At 39.7% G+C, this 15,695-nt stretch overlaps 1 non-coding gene across 1 annotated transcript; it reads right to left on the bottom strand.

Moving 5' to 3' along the window:
* On the bottom strand, nt 1–74 carry Trnai-gau (transfer RNA isoleucine (anticodon GAU)). Its single transcript has one exon. It is a non-coding gene; the product is annotated as a tRNA-Ile (tRNA).
* Nucleotides 75–15,695: the final 15,621 nt, after the last annotated feature.

Here is a 15,695-nt window from a genome sequence, read left to right as displayed (position 1 = left end):
TGGCCCGTACGGGGAACGAACCCGCGACCTTGGCGTTATCAGCACCAAGCTCTAACCAACTGAGCTAACTGGCCAGCTATTCGTCTAATTGCTCTGGCCAGTGTTTTGAGAACTATGTTGAATAGAAGTGTGGAGAGAGTGCATCCCTATCTTGTTCCAGATTTTAGAGTGAATGCCTTCAATTTTTCTCCATTTAGAATGATGCTAGCCTGAGGCTTAGCATATATAGCTTTTACAATGTTGAGGTAAGTTCCTGTTATCCCTAGTTTTTCTAGTGTTTTGAACATAAAGGGATGCTGTACTTTGTCGAATGCTTTTTCTGCGTCTATCGAGATGATCATATGGTTCTTATCTTTAAGTCTATTGATGTGGTGAATAACATTTATTGATTTCCATATATTGAACCAGCCTTGCAACCCAGGGATGAATCCTACTTGATCATGGTGCACAATTTTTTTGATATGTTTTTGTATCTGATTTGCCAGAATTTTATTGAGGATTTTTGCATCTAAGTTCATTAGATATATTGGTCTGTAGTTTTCTTTCTTTGAAGTGTCTTTGTCTGGTTTCAGAATCAGGGTGATGTTGGCCTTGTAGAATGAATATGGAAGAGCTCCATATTTTTCTATTTCCTGAAATAACTTGAAAAGTATTGGTATTAGTTCTTCTTTAAAGGTTTTGTAAAACTCTGCTGTATACCCATCTGGTCCTGGGCTTTTCTTGGTTGGTAGTCTTTTAATAGCTTCTTCTATTTCCTCCATTGATATTGGTCTGTTTAAGTTGTGTGTATCCTCCTGACTCAATCTGGGCAAATCATATGACTTAAGAAATTTATTGATGTCTTCACTATCTTCTATTTTATTGGAATATAAGGTTTCAAAATAATTTCTAATTATCTTCCGTATTTCTGTAGTGTCTGTTGTGATGTTGCCTTTTTCATCCCGTATGCTAGTAATTTGAGTTCTCTCTCCTCTTCTCTTCATTAGCATGGCTAACGTTCTGTTGATCTTATTTATTTTTTCAAAGAACCAACTGTTAGTTTTGTCAAGTTTTTCAATTGTTTCTTTTGTTTCAATTTCATTGATTTCAGTTCTGAGTTTAATTATTTCTTGCCTTCTGCTACATTTGCTATTGTTTTGCTCTTCTTTTTCTAGGGTTTTGAGATGAAGCGTGAGATCATTTATTTGTTGGTTTTTTTCTTTTTTTGAGGAATGAACTCCAGGCAATGAATTTCCCTCTTAGAACTGCTTTCATTGTGTCCCATAGATTCCGATGTGTTGTGTCTGTGTTTTCATTTATCTCTAAGAATTTTTTGATTTCCTTCTTTATGTCTTCTGTAACCCATTGATCATTCAGTAACATATTGTTCATTTTCCAAGAGATGTAGGATTTTTCCTTCCTTCTTTTATCGTTGATTTCTAGTTTCATTCCATTATGATCAGATAAGATGCATGGTATTATCTCCACACCTTTGTAATTTCTAAGAGTTGCCCTATGACATAATATATGGTCTATTTTTGAGAAGGATCCATGTTCTGCTGAGAAAAAAGTATATCTGCTTGATGATGGTTGATATATTCTATATATGTTGGTTAAGTCTAAGTTATTAATTGTGTTATTGAGTTCTATAGTTTCTTTATTCAGCTTTTGTTTGGAAGATCTGTTCAATGGTGAGAGAGGTGTGTTGAAGTCACCCATAATTATTGTGTTGTGGTCTATTTGACTCTTGAACTTGAGGAGAGTTTGTTTTATGAACGTAGCAGCACCAGTGTTTGGTGCATAAATATTGATGATTGTTATGTCTTGTTGGTGAATGGTTCCCTTTAATAGTATATAGTGTCCTTCTTTATCCCTTTTGATTAACTTAGGTTTGAAGTTGATTTTATTCAATATGAGGATGGCCACCCCTGTTTGCTTTGGAGGACCATGTGAGTGGTATGATTTTTCCCAACCTTTCACCTTCAGCCTGTGTATGTCTTTTCCAATCAGATGAGTCTCCTGAAGGCAACATATTGTTGGATCTGTTGTTTAAATCCAGGTTACCAGCCTATGTTGCTTTATTGGTGAGTTTAAGCCATTAACGTTTAGGGTTACTATTGATATATGGTTTGTACTTCCAGTCATGTTTGTTTATTTTTTTATTTATTTTTAATTTGGTTTGTTTTTTCCTCTTTGATTAGTTTTTTCCCCCTCACTTTACTGAGGTACTCCCCACTGTTGGTTTTGGTTGTTGTTTTTCATTTCCTCTTCGTGTAGTGTTTTGCCCAAGATGCTTTGCAGTGCTGGTTTTCTGGCTGCGAATTCGTTAAACTTTTGTTTATCATGAAAGATTTTTATTTTGTTGTCAAACCTGAAACTTAATTTTGCTGGATACAATATTCTTGGTTGGCACCCATTATCTTTCAGCATTTGAAATACGTTGTTCCAGGATCTTCTTGCTTTCAGCGTCTGTGATGAAAAATCAGCCGTTAACCTAATTGGTTTACTGCTGAATGTATTCTGCCTTCTTTCTCTTGTAGCTTTTAATATCCTCTCCTTGTTCTGTATATTGGATATCTTCATAATAATGTGTCTTGGACTTGGTCTACTGTGGTTTTGTGTGTTCGGCGTCCTGTAGGCTTCTAGGATTTGGATATCCGTTTCAATTTTCATGTCTGGAAAGTTTTCTAAAATTATTTCATTCAACAGATTGCTCATTCCTTTGGTTTGGACCTCTATACCTTCCTCTATCCCAATGACAATCTTAAGTTTGTTTTTTTTTTTTTTGATATCCCATATCTCTTGGATGTTTTGCTCATGGTTTCTTACCAGCCTTTCTGAGTTGACTAGACTCTTTTTGAGATGATATATTTTGTCTTCATTGTCTGATGTTCTGACTTCTACGTGATCTACTCTACTAGTAATACTCTAGTTTGAGTTTTTAATATGGTTTATAGTTTCCTTCATTTCTAGGATTATTGTTTGATTTTTTAAAAAAATCTCTATCTCCTGGTAGAGTTGATTTTTTGCTTCTTGAATCTGTTTATGTAATTCGTTTTCAAAGTGTTCTTTCATTGTTTGCATTTGCTGTCTAATAACCTCTTTAATATTCCATTCCATCTGAGTCAGGTATGCCTTGAGTTCTTTTTTTTTTATATTTATTTATTTATTTTTATGTGGTGCTGAGGATTGAACCCAGTGCCTCATGCATGCAAGGCAAGTGCTTTACCACTGAGCCACATCCCCAGCACCTGCCTTGAGTTCTTTATCTGACCATTTTTCTGATGCCTCTAGGTTCTCCTGTAGATTTAGGCTGTCCTGCATTGTTTGTACTCCTTTTTTTCCTTGTTTTTTTTTTTTTTTCATGATGCTCATGTTACTTTCCGGCTCTGTTTGACTGCTGTGTTACTGTTTACTCCTATAAATTTGTTTTGGTTTTGTATGTCTCTGGGATCTCTCCTTTGTGATGGGAGACTATGTCTAGAGATGTTGAGTTTTATTGTACTTTAAAGCAAATTCATTCATTTCATAAAAGGCATAAGGATTCTGATGCGTATAGTGATCTGTGATTTGGCCTTGGGACTTTATGTTTAGGTAGGGTGATGTGATGGTATGGGGGTTGGTATATCTTGGCAACCTTGGAAGATTGCTCTACTGAAGGGGGATATTAACAGGAGAATGGACTGGAGTATTTGGGAGGTAGCTAGTGACTTGGGAGCACTATAGACCACCTCGGAACGTTAACCTATATGCATTTAGTAAATTACACATAAAAGGAGTCGTAATGTTTGGGAGGAAAGGTAGGAGAAAGAGAAGGAAAAAGTCACTAAAGAGAATGAGAGAAAGAAAAATAGGTAGAATAAAATAAAAGGGGAAAAAATTGAAATGAAAAGAAAAAAAAAAAGATAAATGCAGTCTTAGAGTTTGATTAACTTCTCTTCCAGTAGGTGGAGCTGTGCCCTCCGGGCCAAGCCCCTTCCCTCAATAAGCAGGAAACAATCCCTGTGAGGCGGCTCTCCCTCCCCCACTGGGTGGCTCTCCAATCCTGGTCGCCCAGGGCCTTTCCTGGTCTCCAGCCCCCTGCTTCTCCTTCCAGCCAGGCCCCACTCACCGGTGGCATTCACCACAGAACTAGCTACACAGCAGGCCTGCAGCCCTCTGGTTGCCCTGCCATCTTGAATGACTGGGCACTCTCTCTGTTTGCCATTCACCCAGACCCCAAGGTTGTAGAGTGCGGGGCTGGGGTCTGTCAGCTTATTTTGCCTGATTCCCTCTGGTAGCCATGCCCCCGGGAGCTGGCAAAAAAGGCCTCGGTCATCAGCGCTGGTGGGAGGGGTAGCTGGAGGTCAGGTGCCCCTCCCAACTCCCTTGAGTCCGACAATCACGCTCACAGAGAGCTTGGGAGGGACCCTTGAGATTTCCCAGCTGTATGGAGAAGGAGGGCTGAGGGTCACACACCTGCAATCTCTGATCTCGCTGTGGAGCCATCCCATCCACGGAGCTCTGGTGACATCAGTTCTCTGCCACAGTGGACGCTGGTCTCCCTTCTGGGGTGTCCGATGGGAAGCTTGTGTCTGGTCCGTCTCTCCCAAGACCCACCTCAGCCCTCGGTCCACTGGCCCATGGAGGCTCGGCTGGCACCACCTCAAAAGATCCACAAAAGATCCGAAGATTTGTTTCTCCACTCCGCCCGAGGAGTGGCGAGTTGTGGCGAGTTGTCAGCGAGTTGGCGGTGGGTCGGCAGCAGGACGCCAATCAACCAGCCAGTCTGTGTATCTTCTTTTGAGAACTGTCTCTTCAGATCTTTTGCCCACTTTTTAATCAAATTATGTATTTATTTATTTTTCTATTGGGTTGTTGGTGTTCCTTATCTATTTTGTATATTAACACTTTAGCAGATATACTTTGCAAATGTCTTATTCTGTAGAGAATCAGACATGACTGCTTGGGTGCTTGCAAACAAGATTCTTTGCAGTCTTTGGTGGAGCTTGCCTGCAAATAGGATGTTCTGCCAAGTGGGCTAGAAGAACTCTGAGAAAAGGATATTACTTGCAAACAAGAATGTTTATGTGTTCTTAAGGAACAGAGCTCAGAATGCTCTAGCCCAAGAGTAGATTAAGACATGATCAGCAAGTTACTTCAGATTAGTAAGTTACTTCTGCACATAATGTTTTGAAAGCTTATAGACCTGAGTCATTGCTGTTGGAATGCTGCCTTCTTTGTTCACAATATTATATAAAGACTGCTATATTCAATAAAGAGAGTTGTTTCTTCTTCTTCTTCTTCTTCTTCTTCTTCTTCTTCTTTTTCTCCTCCTCCTCCTCCTCCTCCTTCTCATTCTCCTTCTCCTTCTCCTTCTTCCTTGCTCATGCTGACCTGCATTTGAGTTCTTTGCGACAATTGGCGTAATCGGCAGAATCCAGCACCAAAATGGTAAGTACCCCAGGTTGAGAAAATGAAAGGGGGACTTTCGGGATTAACATGGGAAACTCCCAATCCTTAAAGGAACAATAATGTAGAGTTATTACAAGGATTATTACATTCCATAGGAGTAAAAACATCTCACAAGAGACTTAAGGAGTCTTTAAAATTAAAGAATGTCATTGTTACTGGTTCCAGTATCAAACCAAGGTCCAGTTAAATTTAGAGGAATGGAAACTTTTAGCCTGTGGCCAGCACAGGCTTCACAAATGAAGGTCCAGAATGTGAGAAATCTCTAGGGAGTTTTGAATTAAAGAGACAGACTCTAATTACCTTTAAACCAGCTCCAGGATGGCTTCTCCTAGCTCCAGCCTCCAGCCACCTATTATGGTATCAAAGTTACTGAAGAGGAGAGAGAGAGAGAGAGAGAGAGAGAGAGAGAGAGAGAGAGAGAGAGAGAGAGAATATGCCAGGAAGTAGACTTTTATTGGGGAACAAAAAATTCTGGGGAAAATCCCATCCAATGAAGATTAAGGGGGGCAGCATTCCAAGGTCAGGTGCGACAATTGGGTCTTCAGGGTAGTGGCCAGACACGCCTCCACACAAACAAGCCCTTGGACCCAAGAAGGGTGGGGAAAGCTCTGGGCACAAGATGTGCCTAAGCACCTCTCGCCCAGCCAGGGATTTAACTCAAATCATGTGTGAGGATGACCTCCCACATATTCCCCTTTTCTTTTAAAAAGCAGGCAATGATTTACTCTCTCAAGTCTCTGCACTCTCACTCTGAAGACTTGCCATCCTATAATTACAACATAAAAAAGAATTAACAGCAAAGAGAACAATGCAATAATGTACCAGGCTGAGTGTTTAAGAATGTTTCCAGGGTTAAACCCATTTAATTTCTTTAATATTTGATTAGCTAAAGAAGAAGGATCCAAAAAAATCAGCTCTATTATTTTGAATATCTTGGATATGATGATGGATTTCCAAAAGATTCTGTTGAGAGCCACAGCCGAAGGGGCCCCAGCAAACTTCCAGCTGCCAGCAAACTTCCAGCTGCCGGCTGATGATTGGCTCACAGCGGCCCCAGCAACATCTAGCTGATTGGCTCCTCGGCCCCAGCAACATCTAGCTGATTGGCTCCTCTGCGGTGATGCTCATTGGGCTGTTTCCCTGCCCTTTCAGACCACGGAGCTGCTCATTGGGGGACTTTTTTGGCTCTGCCCACGTGACCCAGCCAATCGGCCTCAAGAGCAGGAGGATTGTGGGAGGTGGGGAGAAGCTTGTGTGGGAGAGAGAGGCTTGTGGAAAGCCGGTGGTGGCAGTTGAGGCTCTGAGGGTTTTTCCTGAGAGGCTGTTTTGTTTGGCGTGTGTGGTTCTAAAAATAAAGTTAGTTTCTTTTGACAAGTGGCTCCTGATTGTGCCCAGCCAGACTGCGGAAGAAGGATCCAAAAAAATCAGCTCAATTATTTTGAATATCTTGGATATGATGATGGATTTCCAAAAGATTCAAGCTATTATTATTATTTTGCCAAATACCCCCAAAATGGTTTTTAACCTTCTCCCAATCCCAGAGAGAAACATTGTACTTGGCAGCTGTAACACACACATATTTATAATTTGCATGGCATTTAAGCCTTTCTTTAAACTTTAAAGCCAAAATTTCATTATCTATATTTATAATAGTCGCCTCTAAGGCGTTTAACTTAGTCTCAATCCTTTCATCAATATTTATTTGATTATGCAGAGCCTTGGAAGTATTTTGAGCTAAATTATTAAGAAATTTTGCATGTTGAATATTTTGAGATAAGGTTACCGAAGCTGTGACTGTAGATGCAATGAAAGAAACCAAGGCTATAACTCCCACAATTAAAATTCAAATGGCATGTCTAGGTCTCGCTACCTGGGTATGGATTTGTTGTAAAACTTGAAAACCAGCATCAGTGTACCATGGCTTTGAAATATTAGCAGGCAATAAAACAAAAGAGGGCTGATGAAGTACCAGCACTCCTTTTCCTTTACTATATCTAGTAATACAATTGGTTAGGTTACATTTGTTACGTGTTACAACATATCTGTCATCTATCCATTTAACTTTTACATTTTCAGTGATTAAAACGTAAGGAGATTGGATGCAGGCTCATCAGCCATAGCAAGAACCTTCCTTACAGCTCTTGCCAAAAAATTCTGGTAAAGGCTTGTCTGTAAAATGTAAGAATTCTGAGGCAGCAATTAAGTGCCAAACATCCTTTTGAATACCATCTTCACTGTAGGTCAAAATATTACTAACAAATCCTGCAGGTGTCATAGCAGAACTTTTTCATAATTGTTTTTTATCAATTTTTGGAGACCAGTCTAAAATATACCCACTATCTTTAGACACCTTATGTTGCAATGAAAAGGTATTTACACAATCTATCCATCTAGGAAAGGTGCAAATTTCAATTGTAGAACTATTAGGACAATGAGGTATTTGTGGAGGTTTTGCAGAAATGACTGGTTTGTTATGGGAAAGTCCCATTTTGATCATTGATCTAGTATAAGGTTTTAAGTCTCCATAAATAGAATGATTAATCAGTCTAGGTCTCCCAATTGCTGTCTTTTCCTCAAATGATACTCTGAGACAGCCAGCATATTTATTGTGGAACCAACACAAAGGTAATTGGGCACTGTAGCCAGAATAATTAAATCTAGTCACATGATTGGGAATAATATGAGTGTCTGTAAATCCTCCCACCATAAATGAGTCATTAGAAAACACTGGAATAGATTGTCCAGTCCACACAGATGGGTGTACCGGGGTGGATCTGGGAAATATGTCCAGTAAGTGTCTGCTCGACTCCCTTTTACCTGACAGCCCAGCAAGGCAATCACTGTTGCTACCAACATCAATGGGGTCTTATTTCTTCCTAGGAGTCGAATTATTTGTGAAGCGTGTCTTGTCAGCTTTTTCATGTCTTCCCATGAGTCTTGCTGGGTCATCTTCATTCTTCTTTGATATCTCTTCCTTTTGAGTGACGGCTTCTCCAGGTCGATTTCCAGTCGCTTGAATCTCAGCTCTATCTCCTCCATGTTTGATTGCACGTTTAGGTACCCAGATAGGATGGAAAGCACCTTCTGGAAAAATACAAGCATGACCTCTGCCCCACATAATCACTGGATCTGGGCCTTTCCATTGACCAGTCTGCAAGTCTTTCCACAAAACTTGGCCTAAAGGGCCTGTTGCTGAGGAATACATATGTCTCTCAGCTGGCAAAAATGAATCTGGAATGTGTATCAACTATTACATGTACATAACATTGTGTACCAAATTGAGGAATATGAGTTACATACATTTGCCATATTTGATTTGGTCTTAATCCACAGGGATTTACCCCTGATAGCAGAGATGGAGTGTGAATAACACACTTAGGGCAGTGACTTATAATTTGACAAGCTGGTTCTCTGGTAATATTAAATTTTTTACCTAAACTAAAAGCATTTTGATGATGTAAAGAATATGAAGCTTGTACACAATCATATGGAGACATCTGTTGACAAACAGCTACCAATTTATCAATTTTGTCATTACCTGAAGTTAAAGGTCCTGGAAGATTAATATGAACTCATATGTGTCCTATGAAACATGGGTATTTTCGCATTTGCACCGCCTTTTGTAGATTATGAAATAGTTTAAATAGCTCTTGTGATGATGTATATCCAATAACTGAAGTTTCAATATTTTTGGTTACTTTGACTGCATATAAGCTATCAGAATAAATACTAATAGGCTCATTTGTAAAGTAATTTAAGGCACAAATGAGAGCTTGTAGCTCTGCTCTTTGGGCAGAAGTATATGAGGTTTGTATTACCTCTGTGTGAAAATGGCTATAAAAACCTGCTTTATCTGAGCTTGAGCCATCAGTGAACACCATTAGGGCTCCATCTATGGGCTGGGCACATATAATCTTTGGAAAAATAAGCAGTGTTATTGATGCAAATTGAATAACTTTATCCCGAGGGTAAGGACATTCTATCTGACCAGGAAAATCAGCAAAAGCTTTTTGCAATAAACTAGAAGCTTGAAAAACCCAATTATTTTGTTGAACAGAAAATGGAATAATTATAATATTAGGTTCAGATCTTTAGCTGTAAAACAGTCGTTCTACCTTTTATTACTAATTGAGCAATAGAGTCACAAAAAGGAATTAATATCTTTTGGGCAGAGTGGGCTAAATGAATCCACTCAATAACTCCCAATCTTTGCCATATAGCTCCTGTGGGGACATGAGCAGTTGGAAATATTAATAAATATACCAGCTCTTGAGGATTAATTCTAGTAAGTTGTGCATTTTTAATGGCAATTTCAACCTTTTTTAAAGTTGCTCTAGCCTCTATTGTCAGTTGATGAGGAGAAGATGGAGAAGGATCTCCTTGTAATATCTGGAATAAAGGACTTAAATCAGAAGTAGTTAGTTTTAAGAATGGCTTCAGCCAATTGATATCTCCTAATAGTTTTTAAAAATCATTAAGGGTACATAACTCCTTAACTTTTATCTGTAGATTTTGAGGACAGATTGTACGTCCTTGAATTATCTGACCTAATTTTTTTTTTAAAGAGAGAGAGAGAGAGAGAGAGAGAGAGAGAGAGAGAGAGAGAGAGAGAGAATTTATTTATTTATTTATTTTGGCAGACACAACATCTTTGTACGTGGTGCTGAGGATTGAACCTGGGCTGCACGCATGCCAGGGGAGCGCGCTACCGCTTGAGCCACATCCCCAGCCCCAGACCTAATATTGAAAGGGAGGCATTTTTTATATCTTTTGAGGAGCAATGCACAAACCCATTGCTGTAAGTGAAATCTCTGAGTAAAAATTTCTGAAAGTACTTTTGGATTAGCATGAGCCAATAACATATCATCCATGAAATGAATAATATATGCACCCGGAAAGTTATTTCTTATAGGAGTTATCGCTTGACCCACAAATTTTTGACATAAAATTGGACTATTACATATTCCTTGAGGCAAAACCTTCCAGCAATATCTCTTAACAAGCAAATATTTTACAATCCTCAGGATGCAACTTTATTGAGAAAAAAACAATATTTTAGATCTATCACCATTAAGCTATAATTTAAAGGAATTGCTGTAGGAGAAGGAAGTCCAGGCTGCAGTAATCCCATAGGCTGAATCGCATGGTTTATTGCCCTTAAATCTTGTAGTAACCTCCAATTACCTGACTTTTTCTTAATAACAAAAATGGGGGTGTTCCAAGGACTAAGCGTTGATTCTATATGACCAGCCTGAAGTTGTTCCTCAACTAACATATTAATTATCTTAAGTTTTTCCCATGAGATGGGCCACTGAGAAATCCATATAGACTCTTCTGTGAGCCAGGTGATTTTTTCTGCTGTCTTTTGAATCGGGGAGACACTCAGGGCCCCTAGTAAAAATTTTGGTCTGGAGCATTTACTAATCTCTGTTGAGGAGACTGGTTGGTAAGCAGATACTCGTCCTGATAATTTCTTTTATTGTCTCCAGGAAGAAACTCTTGATTAATTTCCTCAAATGATCTCCTAGAATTTGGAGTTATTAATAATAATCCTATTTTGCTTAATACATCTCTTCTCCATAGATTTACTGGTAAAGATTCTAACATATAAGGTTTAAAAACTCCACTATTTCCATCTTGGTCTTCCCAATGGAGATACTGAGCACTCTGAGCAGGCTGTGAGATTTACCCTATTCCTTCTAAATTAGATGGTCCTATATGTAAGGGCCAATTCTCAGGCTGGAAGTGACTAGACAGAACTGATTTGTCTGCTCCTGTGTCCATCATGCCTTTAAACTTTTTATGATTAAATTTAAGTTCCAGTAGGGGGTGCTCCTGCCACACTAATTGAGACCAGTACACTCTGTCTTGAGGTTTGGAAGCAAAATTTACTTTTGGGCAACCATCGGAATTACAGGGTAAAGGATTAATTGAGCTATGGTATTTTTAGGAGTAAGCCGGATGGCAAAATTTGATTTTACAGTAACATTTAATTCTCCCTTAAAACAAGAATCCACCACTCCAGGTATCACCTCGATGGCCTCTTTTAAATTGTGACATCCCAAAATACCCTATATTTTTTTAGGGAGTGGCCCAAAAACCCCAGTAGGGATTTGCTGTGGTCCTTTCTCAGGAATCAATTCAGCTACCACTGATGGTTGTAAAGGACCCGCTTGTGAGGCTCACGCCGGTAATAATGGCACTCCCCATGGTCGGTTGTGATGACGTTAGGCTGTGTGACCTCTCTTCCGGTTCCCTTGTTTTTCTAGCCCGGGGATGGGCTGACCAGAAGTTTTTTGACTCCCTACTAGGCGGAAGTGAAGGCCAAAATGCAAGCGGGTTGACGCCATCTTGGTTGCTTTCTTCCCCTGCCACATGGTCTCTAACTCTGTAATATCTATTACTTGCAACAGGAGGAGTTCTGGGTTTGTAATGAAGGACACTACAATTTCACGCAAAGTGGCCATTTCTTCCACAATTGAAACATCGCCTGTGGGACCAGTGTACAGATTTTTGTGGCTGGAAAGTTTGTTTCAAAGCTGCCGTGAGAGTAAAAGTTTGTAAATGAGCTGGGTTGATATCAGAACACAGGCCAATGAACTCTGAAACCGTTCCCTTCTTTCTATGGGGTCTGAGAATATCTTGATAAAATTGGTTTGCATTTTCAAATGCTAGCTGTTTAACAATAAATTCACAAGCACCTGGGTCTCCAATTGATTGGTTCGTGGTCTGGTAAAGCCGTGTGACAAAGTCAGAATAGAGTTCATTAGCATCCTGCTTAACTTTAGTCAGAACTAAGCTAGATTGGTCTCCGGAGGCAATTTGGTGCCAGGTACGTTTAGCGCACACGGTAATCTGATTGTATACTGCAAATTCATAATTTAGCTGCCTTTCCAAATCGATAAATTCACCCGTTCCTAGAAACATGTCCACGGGTGTTTGAATGTCCTGCCTTCGATTTCTTTCTGCCTGTTCTGAGCAAAAATCAGTCCTGTATGATCGCCAAAGCAAAAAATCTCCACCACTCAAGCAAGCTCTAGCGATAGAGACCCAATCGCTCCACAGAAATGGCTGACTGCAAATTGTTTTGAGCTCTGTACAAATGGCAAATTAGGACTGTAAATATCACAAGCATTTTTTAATTCCTTATTAGTTTTAAATGGAATTACTGCATGGATGTGAACACGCTAGTCTTGATCATTAACCTGTTCAAAAACTGGGAAAAGTTGAAACCTACTAATGTCTTCCACAGCTTCCTGAGCCTTTCTAACTCCCTGCTAGAACGGAGTAAGAAAGGTCGTCACCAGTTCAGAATACCTGTTAAAATTTTTCCTTCTAACAGGAAGCAGCCAAATTTGAATAGCCGGAGCAGGCCCCATTAGGCATAAACTGTTAAAATTCCATGGTAATTCCTGGACTTCATTGTCCAACTTCTCTCCCTCAGACTGAGACCCCTCTGTGAACCCTTCTTCATCACCATCTTGATTCTGATCTTCAAAGCCTCGAGGAGGAGGAGGACTTTCTGTCTCTCTATGAATTTCCTCTTGGTTTTCCTCTCCCCAGAGGGATTTTCTATCCTTCTGGAGGTTTCCTCTCTATAGTTTGCCTCTGGACTACTCTGATTTGGTTCAGGTAAATCTAAGTTTTTTGTCTTTGGCTTTGTGCCAGGTTTTCCACCTGAATAAAATTTGATTTTGTTTTTAGCCTGGTTAAAGGAAGAGAGATTCCTTTAGCCTCAGGCAATTTTTCCTTTTGAATAGACTTAATGGCTCTCTGAATACCTTTTAATAGATCTTCAGGGGGCCAAGGACTTTGGTCCATGTAATCAAAAAGGCAAATATCTAATGCAGTCCAAACCTTTTGAATATTTTCAGTACTGCCAGGTAATTCATTAGAAAGACAAACTTTATGTAATTTCCTGCTGAATTTGTCCCATGTATGTAAATTCAGTGAATCTTGGTCACAAAACCAAGGATAAAATTCACCAACAGTCCTTAAAAATTGTAATAGCTGGGTCCTTTTGACCTGCTTTCCCTTCTGATTAATTATTGTCTCTAAAATGGTCAAATACATGTCCTTATTGGTAGAAGTTAAATTTCCCATTGTTAATTTTTTTAACATCCCTTAGCTCCAAAAACTGCCTGGTACCTCCGTGACCCTAAAAATTGTCACAATTTCTAAATTTCTATAGCACGGTTCTCTACTTGACCTAGACAATATAACTCATGTGCCTCACTTCAGGGTGCCAAATTTAGCCCATGGCCAGCACAGGCTCATAAATGAAGGTCCAGAATGTGAGAAATCTCTAGGGAGTTTTGAATTAAAGAGACAGACTCTAATTACCTTTAAACCAGCTCCAGGACAGCTTCTCCTAGCTCCAGCCTCTCCTAGCTCCAGCCTCCAGCCACCTATTATGGTAGCAAGGTTTACTGAAGAGGCTAGTGAGAGAGAGAGAACACGCCAGGGAGTGGACTTTTATTGGGGAACAAAAATTCTGGAGAAAATCCCATCCAATGAAGATTAAGGGGAACAGTGTTCCAAAGTCAGGGGCGATGATTGGGTCTTCGGGGTAGTAGTCAGACACGCCTCCACATGGACAAGCCCTTGGACCTGAGAAGGGTGGGGAAAGCTCTGGACACAAGATGTGCCTAAGCGCCTCTCGCCCAGCCAGGGAGGTAACTCAAATCACGTGCGAGGATGACCTCCCACAGAAACTCATTCAAAAAGAGCTCCATAATCAGCATCAGGCAGAAAAGATTTGGACACTGTGTAGCGCTATTACTCAAGCATTACAATTATTAGAGACTAATAATGAAAAGTGTTCTCATCATGAAGGCAAAGTTGATACATCAAAATCTGATACTAAAATTAATGAAACGGAGCCCAAGAAAGATATCTGTGATACTGTAGGTGATTCTCCTAAATCAGATTTGGACGATGAAAGGGATTTAGAAAGCTCAGATAGTGACTCTAATATAAAAGAAATAATGGAGGCCTTTGTGGAACAAATGAAATTTAAAAAAGTGAAGGCCCTCTTTAAACCTACTGCTCCTTCTTATGCTTCCCTTTTTCCAATTACAAAGTCTAAAGTTGATGCGGGTAGAGAACTACAGCGCTTTTCATTTCCTCTTACTATGATATATGATGATGATGATGATGATGATGATCTTCCAGCTCCCCCTTGGGGTTTCATTAATCCACCACATTTGTTTCCTATTACTAGACAACAAAACCCTCATTATCCCCAAATGATTGATGTTCAGTATACTGCAGTGGAATACAAGTTTATAAAGGATTTACAAGCTGCGGTCTCTCAATATGGCCCTCAGTCTCCCTTTATGCTAGGTATGTTAGAAAATTTAGGAACTTCTAAATTACTTATTCTCTTGGACTGGGAGGCTTTAGCAAAAACAGTTTGGGAAGGATCTCAATGGTTGCAATTGAGAAGTCGGTGGGAAGATAAGGCATGGAAACAAACTCGAGAGAATGAGACTTAAAATCCCCCCTGGACCTATGGAGGATAAGTTAATGGGGGAAGGTAATTGTCATGCCTTAAGAGAACAGTCTCAATATACAGGTCAAGATATTCAACAAGTTCCACAGGTTTTCTTGAGAGATTGGAGACCCCCTGGTCAAGCACAACCTTCCTTTACTAAAACCATACAAGGGGCTACTGAACCTTATACTGATTTTCTTCCGAGACTGCATACTGCTGTAATGAGGTCAGTAAGTCAAGATCGAATAACAAAGGTATTATTGGAAACATTAACATTTAAAAATACAAACCCTAAATGTAAACATATTTTGGGGCCATTAAAAGGACAAAATTTAAGGGCTGGAGCTGGCTGGTTTAAGGGCTGGAGCCCTTAAACCCAATAAATCAGGAGCTTGCTTTAACTGTGGAGAAGCAGGTCATTTTTTAAAAGATTGTCACAAAAAAAGGTAACAATAGTAATAATAATATATCTTTCAAGACAAAAAGGATACCTACTGAAGTTTGCTGACGATGTAAATGAGGCAAACATTGGACAAATGAATGTCATTCAAAGACAGATAAAGATTGAAACCCTTAACCTCAGTCGGGAAACTACTCAATGGACACTCATTCCTGGGGCCTATAAACAATACCGGGGACCACCTCTCATTTGTTTCCCGCAACAATGACCTCCAAGTCAGGTCACCCACCAAACAATCCCAGGATAATACTAAGTTAACTATTGATAATCTTTATGCAGCTACCCAACAAAGTGCTGCTGCTGACT

This window comes from Marmota monax, unplaced genomic scaffold (assembly GCF_021218885.2).
Source record: "Marmota monax isolate L192 unplaced genomic scaffold, Marmota_monax_Labrador192_F-V1.1 WCK01_AAM20220418_F8-fsc00079, whole genome shotgun sequence".
Taxonomy (NCBI): Eukaryota; Metazoa; Chordata; class Mammalia; order Rodentia; family Sciuridae; genus Marmota; species Marmota monax.
The sequence above is the reverse complement of the archived record's forward strand: the minus strand, read 5'-3'. Positions and strand labels throughout refer to the sequence as shown.